The sequence below is a fragment of the Athene cunicularia genome (genome assembly GCF_003259725.1).
Source record: "Athene cunicularia isolate RWA chromosome 3 unlocalized genomic scaffold, athCun1 chr3_part1, whole genome shotgun sequence".
Lineage (NCBI taxonomy): Eukaryota > Metazoa > Chordata > Aves > Strigiformes > Strigidae > Athene > Athene cunicularia.
The window spans coordinates 5,457,810-5,467,821 of record NW_020799097.1 but is presented as its reverse complement, the minus strand read 5'-3'; positions in this window follow the sequence as shown (position 1 = coordinate 5,467,821).

Sequence of the window (10,012 nt, the reverse complement as noted above, 5' to 3'; positions counted from 1 at the left end):
CCCCCCCCCCCCCCCCCCCCCCTTTCTCTTTCTGGTAGTTTTGTAAACATATTTCTCTCTCTTCCTTTCTTTATTTTTTTAAGATTGGAGTGGACGGGTTAACAGAGGTCATGTTAGTTTAAAAAATTATGGTTAACCTTACAAGCTGGGTTGCCTTAGGTCACAGTGATACAATTCCCCTCCCTTCTCCTGTGCAGTGGTGGTTCACAGAAATTCCTCTAACGCAGGGAAGGACAGGGCCTGCCAAGGCTATGAGCAATGCAGAACAGACTTACCTGTTTTTATGCACTGCTTAACTACTTATTTTAAAAAGAAACAGCCAAGTTGGAACAACTACCTTTTTCTTAGAGGAGGAACATTTTCCCCTTTTCCTTTTTCCCCACGTCCCCCTTCTCCCCTCCTCCCTCCCCTTGTTTTTTTTTTCCTCTCCATTGCTTGGCTTGGCGTTTGAAACAGGTTCTGGATATCTGACACCTCTTGAAAGTGTAGTTTGGCAAAGAGGAATCCAGTTTGGCTCCAAAGGGCCCTGAACAGGGCTCACTGTGAAAACACCTGGGTGTCTCTTATGCCTCTAAGAACCAGGCCTGCTTCTGTAGAAATAACAGCCGCCCTCTCCCTTCCCCCATCCACTGCTTTCCCTTCAAAATAAGATTTTAAAAAAATTAAATGCTGGCACTGTTTTGGTTTGTTTTGTGTTTGTTTGTTTGGTTGGTTTTTTTTTAAAAAAAAACAGGTGGTTTGAGGGCACTGTGGAAGGGGGTAAAGGCACTCTCAACGACAGCATGCAAAAATCCTGTGCAGGGAGGGTTTTGATTGCAGCGTGTACATCTGCGATTCGTTTTCCCAAGCTCAGGACAAATTAAGAATCTCCCAGCAATTAGGGGAGAAAGCTTCAAAGTGCAATCAGCAGTCTTACAAGAATGTGTGCTCGGCTTTGAGGGAGGCTAATCCTGCTGCCTGCACTGGGCTCCTCTCTGCAGTCTGCATTTTCCAAGGCCAAAATTTTGGCCCGCTTTTCAGTCACACCATATAAAATAACAAACACGCAGTCTAAGGAAAACAATTTTTAAGACACAGTGGAACCCACTTTAATGAAGAAAACTGTTAAATGCATAAAACCCCCATGTGCCAATGGATAAATGTGCTGGAAGTGTGAACTGTTAAACCAACAAAATTGTTAACACATCATACTGCTGGGCAAAAAAATAAAATAAAAAAATATAAAAAGGGAGTGAAATGGTTTTCTAACATGCAACCCACTTTGCCTTTATTGTTCACATTCCTGCTGACATAAAGTTTCCTGATTTGTCCCCTGGGCCCAGAAATATGGCAAAAGCGGGAACATTAATTGTATTTGCCCCCTTTAAACTGCCCTCCCTGCTTTTTAGCTCACAGTGGCCAAGAATAGCTTCATGGAATGGGAAGAACTTGCCCTTTTGTATTCAGGTTGATGAGCAAACAACTTCACGTGGATTTTTTTTTTTTTTTAAAAAAAAACTGTTAGAAAACTTTAAACTATTCCTGAACATCTTTTTCCTATGTCTATGGGGAAAATTTGGACTAGTTTTGTGTTTGCTGTTTCTTAAAATTCTTAAATCCCTTCATATTCCTGGTTTTCCTTGGGATTGATGCTGAAATGAGGCTATTCCTGTGGCCTTGATACTCCCTCCAAAGATGTGGAGCTCTCAGAACTGATCTCGTGAAAACCCTGAAGGCAACCGCTTTGATAAGCATCCAACTCTGCGGCCGTGCTGGCATGGTGGAACCTGGATCCCTGCCTCATTCTGAAACACGAGAAACTAAATATCAGTCCATTGAACTTATCTTCATCTGACTCCTAAGTTACATGCTGTTCACATTTCCACAGGTGGTCAAAACTTTCCACCAAAACATGGTTTCCACAAAAGGTGGGCTTTGTCACAAATGAAGATTTTTGATGGAAAAAAATGAAAAAAAAAAAAAAAAAAAAAAAAAAAAAAGCACCAAACCAAATATCTACCGAGCACTGAACATTTTTACCATAAACTTTGCCAAAACTAGAAGAGTCTGCAGAACAGAATAGCTTTATGTGTCTAGGTTTTATATTTCCTTTAATGAGAAAACAAGAAAAAAAAAAAAGCATAAAAAGTTCAAAAGAAAATTTAAAAGTTAACAAAAATACTCATAAGGTTAAAAAAAAATTTAAATATTAATTTCCATTTCATAAAATGATTCTCAAAGTTGTGGCATCTACATGGAGCAGCCATTCAGCTAAGGTCTGTGCTGCTGTTTGTCCCCAGGGCCTGTAAGGTGCTGCTCAATGAATACAGGTATGAAAGTGCATTTATGATGACTAAACTCCAACTGTGAACTGTGACAATGAGGAGTTTATTCCTGTGGTTCAGAATGTTCTCATTTTTTTCTTCACTTTTCTGTGTCCCTTGCAAAATAACATGAGGTCGTGCCTGGCTTGAGGATGGCTTCTCTTTTTCTTGGCACTTGCTGATTTTGCTTCTTAGACTGATGTTTGCAAAGAAATTCCAGTCCCTGTGGGCCATTAAGTATGTATTGCACTGCAGATATTGCACTCCACAGGGCGGGTCTGCACCTCCAATGTGCTTGGATCTCTTGCTCCTGAGGAGGGTCAGTGGCTGTGTCATGTACTTGAGACCACTTTACACACCAGACAAACTTAAACCAAAGTTTTGTTGGAGTTAAGCAAAAGAGTTAAGTTCTTGGTTACAGAAAAAAAAAAAAAAAAAAAGAGAGAAGCAAAACTGCAACAGAATATTATAAGCCTTAAAATCTGATACTGGCTTCTTAACTCATTTAGGGAATCCCTGAGGGCCTTTCTGAGCAGCTGAAGGTCAGACCAGCTGCCCCCACCTGGAAGGTATGGTTTTCTGGAGTGAGCTGAGATCTGGGTCTTTTATCCCAGCTGCAGCTGAAGACCATCAGGTGTCACTGTGACAAAACCATCACAAACAATGGGTAGGCTGCTGTCACACTCCCTCCTCTGACGTTGCCACGGGGAATTTTTTTAAACACTTTTGCTAATTAATTTCTGTGACAGCAGACAGTGGTGTTTATGAGGCTGCAGACAAAGTGCTGTTTCAGAGGCATTTAAGCCTGACTATGAAACAAGCTCTTTGAGATGTGTGGGTGCTCATGGGAGCTCTCTTCCTGCAAAGAAACCATGCGAATATCCTGCTCTCTCTTTCCAGGCTAGCTGCATTGTCTCTCTCTTCTAACAGCAGCAACAAAAAAGTCAAGTGTCTAGTCTAGTTACTTGCTCCAGCTCCCCTTTGTCAGTGGAGGGAGATGGACGGCTACTCATCCCCATCTTGAAGGATGAATTTTACCTTTGCTATTAACATATGGCCTTCTTCAAGGCTTCTGAGCAACATACGGCTTCCTACCATTGAAAATGTTATCTTTTTTATTATTAGCCAATCTGAGGTATATTGGTGCATTTCCACAGAGACCACCCACAACTACTAGTTACAGTGTTAGGATGGGGGGAGCTTCAATTTTTTTCTTTTACCATTTATAACATCTTGGGCTGCCACGGGGTCTTCAAAGCAGTGGTTGTGTGATCCACTGAGGTCATCTTGCTACTCCATGAGCCAAAGTTGTCTCTACAAAATCAGGGTAATCATAGAAATTCTATGCTAGAAAGAGCATCGAACTATTCCCCTGCTTTGTGGCAGGGTCAGGAAATCTGGTTTATTCCTGACAGATGTCTGTATAATCTGTTCTTAAAGCCCTCCAAAGCCTTCCATAGTAAATCACTTCAAGATCTAAAGGTGAAAAATACTATGTAAGACCTGAATATTGTTATTATTATTAACAGTGATGTTGTTCGAAGGACAGCTTAGCAGCACAGTCCCAGATGACACTTTAAAAAAGAGCCCAGAAGGAATGAGTTATAGGGAGCTGCGACAGTCCTGGTGGAAGTGCTGAGCCAGCACTTCTGGTGCTCCTGCCTGCTGCCAGATTAGTCTGAAATTAAACTCCAGAGCCTTTGCCTGTGTTCACACAGAGGCCAAGTACTGCCAATGGTTACCATGTTATGGGGTTGGATTGCTCTGCTAAAGCTACTGGTGCTGTTCCTGAGCGATGCCCGCTGTGAGGAGAACTGGATATTTCTTACACGGTCCCTTTTGCAGGTGCCCAGTTCAACATGCACAGAACAGCATCTGCTTCTCCTTTCAGCAACAAGGTTCATGATGCTCAGTTGAACTGGCTGTGTAACCAGGAAAGCTGGTAATAGTGTAGTTACTCCATAGCATATGTGGGTGCTGATCCTTCGGTCCCACTGATGTTGGCCCCAGCAAGTGATCCTGAAATAAAATTGCCCCCAGCTCCCAACCAGACTGATCCTCTGTTCATGCTCCAGAAAATCATATATATATTCAAGTATAGGTTTATCATTAAAAGTGCCCTGGGCAGGGGATGAGCTATTGGCCCCTCCATCTTTGTCTTCTACCTACTAGATACCCTATTTAATTTAATGGTTTCCCTCTTCCCCTGTTGCCCCTGTTGCCACCTCAAGCATTCCCAGCTCTTTTTAGACAAATTAATGAAACCATTCTCAGAGGCTGAAGGTCGCCAGCATTTGGACGAAGGGTCCCAGCCTTTGGACTCAAAGCTTGAGGATTCTGAGTAGAAGACATTGAATTTAAATGTAGTCTTGGAGAACTTCCCTTTCTAGCTAGTAAATCTAATATTGCTGAAACAGAGATTTGGGCACAGAGACTCAGGTGCGGTCCCCGGCATCTGCAGGTGGTACCTAACACCTCCTGAAGTTTGCACAAACCAGAGACTGTTCCTGATATGTAGTTTGGATGTGGCTGTCCTGTTTGAAAGACTAAAACATCAGAATAATATGGATATGCCTACTCAGTGCCCTTTAAACTCCAAACTAGAACAGATCCATTTACTGTTTGGGTCTCTAGCTATAAATATATAATATATAATAAATACATTTATATAAATATAAATGAGTCTACATCCCAGAACAGTTTGCCTAGTTTTATTCTTATAGAAAAATTGTGTGGATTCATATTCTTCTTGCCGTATTATGTACAATAGTACAATGTATCCATATAAAGAAGTTCATTCCCTCTTCAATTCTGGAGGAGGAAAGGCGAAGAGGTGTTACACTATTTTAACCAAACCTATTTGATCAAGTTCATGAAAAAAACATGTAAGACTTTTCTTGAGGGAAAAAAAAAAAAAATAGGGTGCTGTGCTTAAATTTAACTTGGTAAACAACTGCCTACACAAAGCTGGTGTGGTACTCAGAGCTGCAGATGCAAGGCAGGACTGCAGCCAAGGCACAGCCGTGAGCTGAGTGTGCCACTCAGAGTGAGCACTCTGCCCTTGGCAGCAGGAGCACAAAACCCAACTCTCTTTTGTCTCATGTGAGCTATCACATCCTTGCCATGGGAATTAGAAATGATGTTTGTGTACCCTGGTGAATAAAATTTATCTGGCTCCGCTTCTTGCATTTGTGTTGAGCAACGTGGTAGCTTGTCTCCTGGTCTGTGCCTGGGATTACAGCGGTGAAGAAGCTGCCATATTTGCCACGTCTGGGAGTGACCAGGCATTTGGCACACCTGGGAGAGAGGAGCCTTGCTCTTCCTGCATATTTATTTCAGGACCGTCTCCCCAGATGCTTGAACTTGTAGAGCATACCTAGCCAAACACCAAATCACACTCCTATGCTCAGGTTCCTGTATTGACTGTGGGGCTGTACACTATCAGAAAGTTGCCTGGTTTTCAGGATTCTTGAATTTAGGGTACAGGAACTGGTTTAGAAATTACGCACATATATAAAAACAGTCATGTATGCGACAGAATCCTCTAAAACAATGGCTAAGTGTCTGTTGCCTTAGCATTTCTATAGGCGAAATCATAGGTTTATTAGAGCTGGCATAACTAGTCCCCAGGCATCTAGTCTGTATTCTCCTTTCTTTAACTGGGGAGTGTTGTACCTCAGTTACCAGCCTTCGAAGAGGAAAAAAATTTGGAGCTTAATTCCTCCCTGGCTTAAGCCTTTGTATTTTTTTGGCTGTAGATTTATGTTCCAAGAACTTGGATTTACATAAAGACATATCTATTTGCACATAATTTGCAAGCGTTCCTTTTAGCCTATAATTGTGCTAAATACGGTTGTGGAGGCCACAGCATACCTAAAGTATTGCCGAATGGATTTTTAAGAGTAATTTTTTTTTTTTTTTTCCAAAAGTGTGCTAAAATAGAAAGATCGAAGGGGAAAAAAATAGAGAGACGAAAGATGGCCTTGTGGTTAAAATCCTGGCCTGCAATTCAAGAAATCTGGGTTCAATTTCCAGCTCTGCCACTTACTTCCTGCGTGACCTTGGGCAAGTTGGATAATCTTAGTGTGCCTCAGTTCATGGGCATGCTAATAATATTGCCTTTGTCTCTGATGCTGCCTAGAGCATGAACGCACCACGTGTTTGTTTCACAGCACTTAGCACAACTGGGACCTGGTCTGGGCACAGCCTTCTTGCTCTACTGTAACGGTAACAATAATAGTAATAAATGCTTTCCCTCGAGATTATATGTTGAAAGAACGGAGTGGGTGGTATAAAGGGGTTTCTTTTAAGGTGTTGGGTTGGTGCAATCAAAAAGAAGCAGCTTCCTTTCTTCTGCCGTGGGAGCCCACCGGTGACAGCATCATGCAAAGCTCGGCTGAACCTGAGAACCCAACAGAGGTTGTTGGATACTAGTCATGTCTTTTAACACCTCACTGTAGGGTGTAAGAAGTTGTAAGAGACAAGTGTAGTCTACAAAATCCTACAAAATAGTATGAAGCTACAAAACAGTATGAAGCTGTGTGCTCTTAGGGTAACTATGGCTTCAGCACTATCTCATTGAATGATATATTATTCCCCTCTTCATCCAAGTAGGTCTCACTGATGTGAGCTCAAAATAAAACAGTCTGAGTGCTTTACTTCCCAGAGTAAACCAATGGAAAACAGCAGAGCTAAATAAGGCTGCTAACATGGAATACCTTATCCAGATGTGACAGGTTACACTTTGTGATGCCAAATTATGAGATTAGTGTTGTGGATTTAGATCACTGGCTGATTAGTCTAAGAATAATTTCAGTTTCTGAGCTCCGTCTTGGTTACCTGAGTTTTTGGAATAAGTGTCAGGGATCTGGAAATAACCTTAAAATAACAAATAAAAAGCTCACTTAAAGAAAACATGTACTGTGCGTCCTGACAATCTCTCATGTGTCTAGCCCGTGTCATTAGGAAAATCACTTTTCTTGTGAAGGAGAGGAAGGAGATTAGTCAAAGTCCTTATGTAAAGAAAAGGAGATGAATGAAACTGAGTAATTCCTGTGAGCTACTGTGAACATGCACTGCTGCGAAATGAGGCCAAGACTGTGAAAAAAGATCAGTGACTTTGGGTGCTTAGCTTGTGGTGGCTTGGAGGAGACATGATTTTTAGCTATTGCATGTTCAGCACCATATGAAAAGCAGGACAAGGTAGACAACCAAAATGACAGTGTTTTTGACACAAAGGCCTGATGAACAACTTTTAGCAAAATGACTTTTCATTGTTGACACACTCAGTTACCTCTCTTTAACCTCCCTTTTCCATTTTATTGCTCCGGATGAATGAAAATTGACTTTGATCTACTGGGTCTCTTTCTGGAGGCTGGTTAGAGGATACCTGTCACTCAGGGAGGTCTGGGGAAGATGGACAGTTTGACCTGGGCACCAGCTTTCGGAAATTATTGCAGTAGGGACTTGATATACCGCAACACAAAGTTATATAGAGAAAGCTGTGAGAAGTTTTGGGCAGCTCTTGCCCTGCAGACTTGGAGTCTCTTTGCAGCCCAACTGTCCCTGTGGCCAGCGGAGGGCTTCACTTGTGCTTCCAGGAAGATATTTGTCTTTACATGACAGCGTACTGTTCACCACACTTTTCTAAAAATTTTTCAGGTTTTCATTCAAAATGTTCCCTTCCCTTACGAAATATCTTCTTACATTTTTTCAGGCATTCAGGCAAAATATTTTGGCCTCACTGAAAAGATTTGAAAATGGTTTTGCTTTGTATATAACCTTGTCAAAGCAGATGTCGCCCCTCAACTTAATTTAGAAGGTAAATCCCCAGATTTTTGATTAAAAACATAAATTTCAACCCAGAATTTCTACCACTAAAAGTTCCCAGTATTTTGAAGATCAGCGATACAGTATAATTTTACAAGATCAGACTTTCAGTGTTATTGCATAATTTCATAGCCACATATCTTCTGGTTACTACACAAATACGAAATATTTTATACCAAAATAACTTTACAGTGGACTATAATGCCATATGTATACCTCTCCCTGTTGCTGTATGAAAAAAAGAAGGTACTTGCTTATATGAAATAAGAAGGAAGACACCTTGATAGTGCATAAAAAGTCCTTTTTCCCCCCCTCTAGTCTTGTTTTCTTTTAACAGTCTTGTGGGGAGATACAAGACACAAAGTAAACCCCAAGACTTTCAAGAGAGGTGTGTTGTTTTTTAGGTTTCCAGTGTCTTATTAAGTGTCAAAATTAAGAATGAAATACTTGGCTACTCTTTCACTGCACTTTCAAGGAAATTACTTTTAGGATTATTCACATGCGTAATTTTTACTAATTTCCATGTCCAAATGTTTTGCAAACTCATTAGACTTTAGTCCTTTCACAGGTATGGAAAAAATATCATGCTCAGGAATTCTTCTTAATAACATTAACTTTGTAACTCATGCAGTTTTGGGACTTAGAAAGTTTCTTCACCTGAGGTTTTTGTTTGTTATTCCAAATTTACTGCCAGAAACTTGACACGTACTCTAGAAACGTTTGTCCAAGATGGGTTCCAGAGATTAAAGACTGGGTTTACTTGAGTAGAGTGAATTTAAGACTATGAACTACTTTCTCTGTTAAAATTCTTATTTGCAAGTTCAATTTGTGCTCATGAGCTTGATTTACAGCAGAAGTAATTAAAACAAGAAACGGTTCATTAAGTAATACAGAAAGAAGTATGGTAAAGAGGTTGAAGATTGATGTAATCTTAATTTCTGTGCTAACAGACGCAAGTTCAACCTCCGTTGCAGCCTTTACAACTCTGAAATTGTATTGTACTGGTATGAAAATATTGTGAAATCCAGATCAGTCCTTTGATCCAGCAATTACTGATAATTGTGGCTTTTAATCAGGGAGGAAGGAAAGCTAGCAGCAGTGCCGGGTTATAGGCATTATAGAAGGGCATTTTGGAGTGGAAATTTTCATATTTAATGTCAAGTGGTTAAAAAGTAGACACGTAGAGCTGAGCTAGTATTGCATAGACTCTTGGGAAATCAGTTGCAATAGATGTGCATTTTTAAGATATGATTCCTCCGACCCTTTTTAGATACGCACTTTCAGATGAGAATCATGTACGAAAGTCATGTCCTTTGGTTAAATAGGACCAGGGTCACAGAGCTGCTTGAAAAATTTTCAGCTGAATTTTCCTTTCAGAAAATGGAAAATTTGTATTATTAATGTTGACATGATACTTCACATAGTAAATGTGAAGTAATAGAAAATAAAAATACAATAGAGAGATGCGTAACATATAGATATGTGTAGGTACAGCTGTTTGTAAGTGTGGTTATGTGTACCTGTTCATACACAGATGTGCTGAAATGAAAATGAAAGATTTATGGAATGACAGAAGCCCAATGCTTTGATTGACCTGACGTATTTGGGGGGAGAGAAGGGAAAATGACAGCACAGAGAAGGGATTTGCCCCCTGTGGAAATTTTGACTCTTGATCTCAGTTGGTAAGGAGATGTCCAGGCTCTGATGTCATAGGCACCCTGGTTCCCCCATCTGCCTAAATCCCATTTCTGCCTTCAATTTGCTGGATTACCTGATTTTAGAAATAGCAGCTTTAATGGCGCCTTTCCGTACCTATTCTGGGCCGCCAGATTTGGTCCACCTTCAAGACTGAATCACCCTGAGCAAGCAGTCATTTTGTT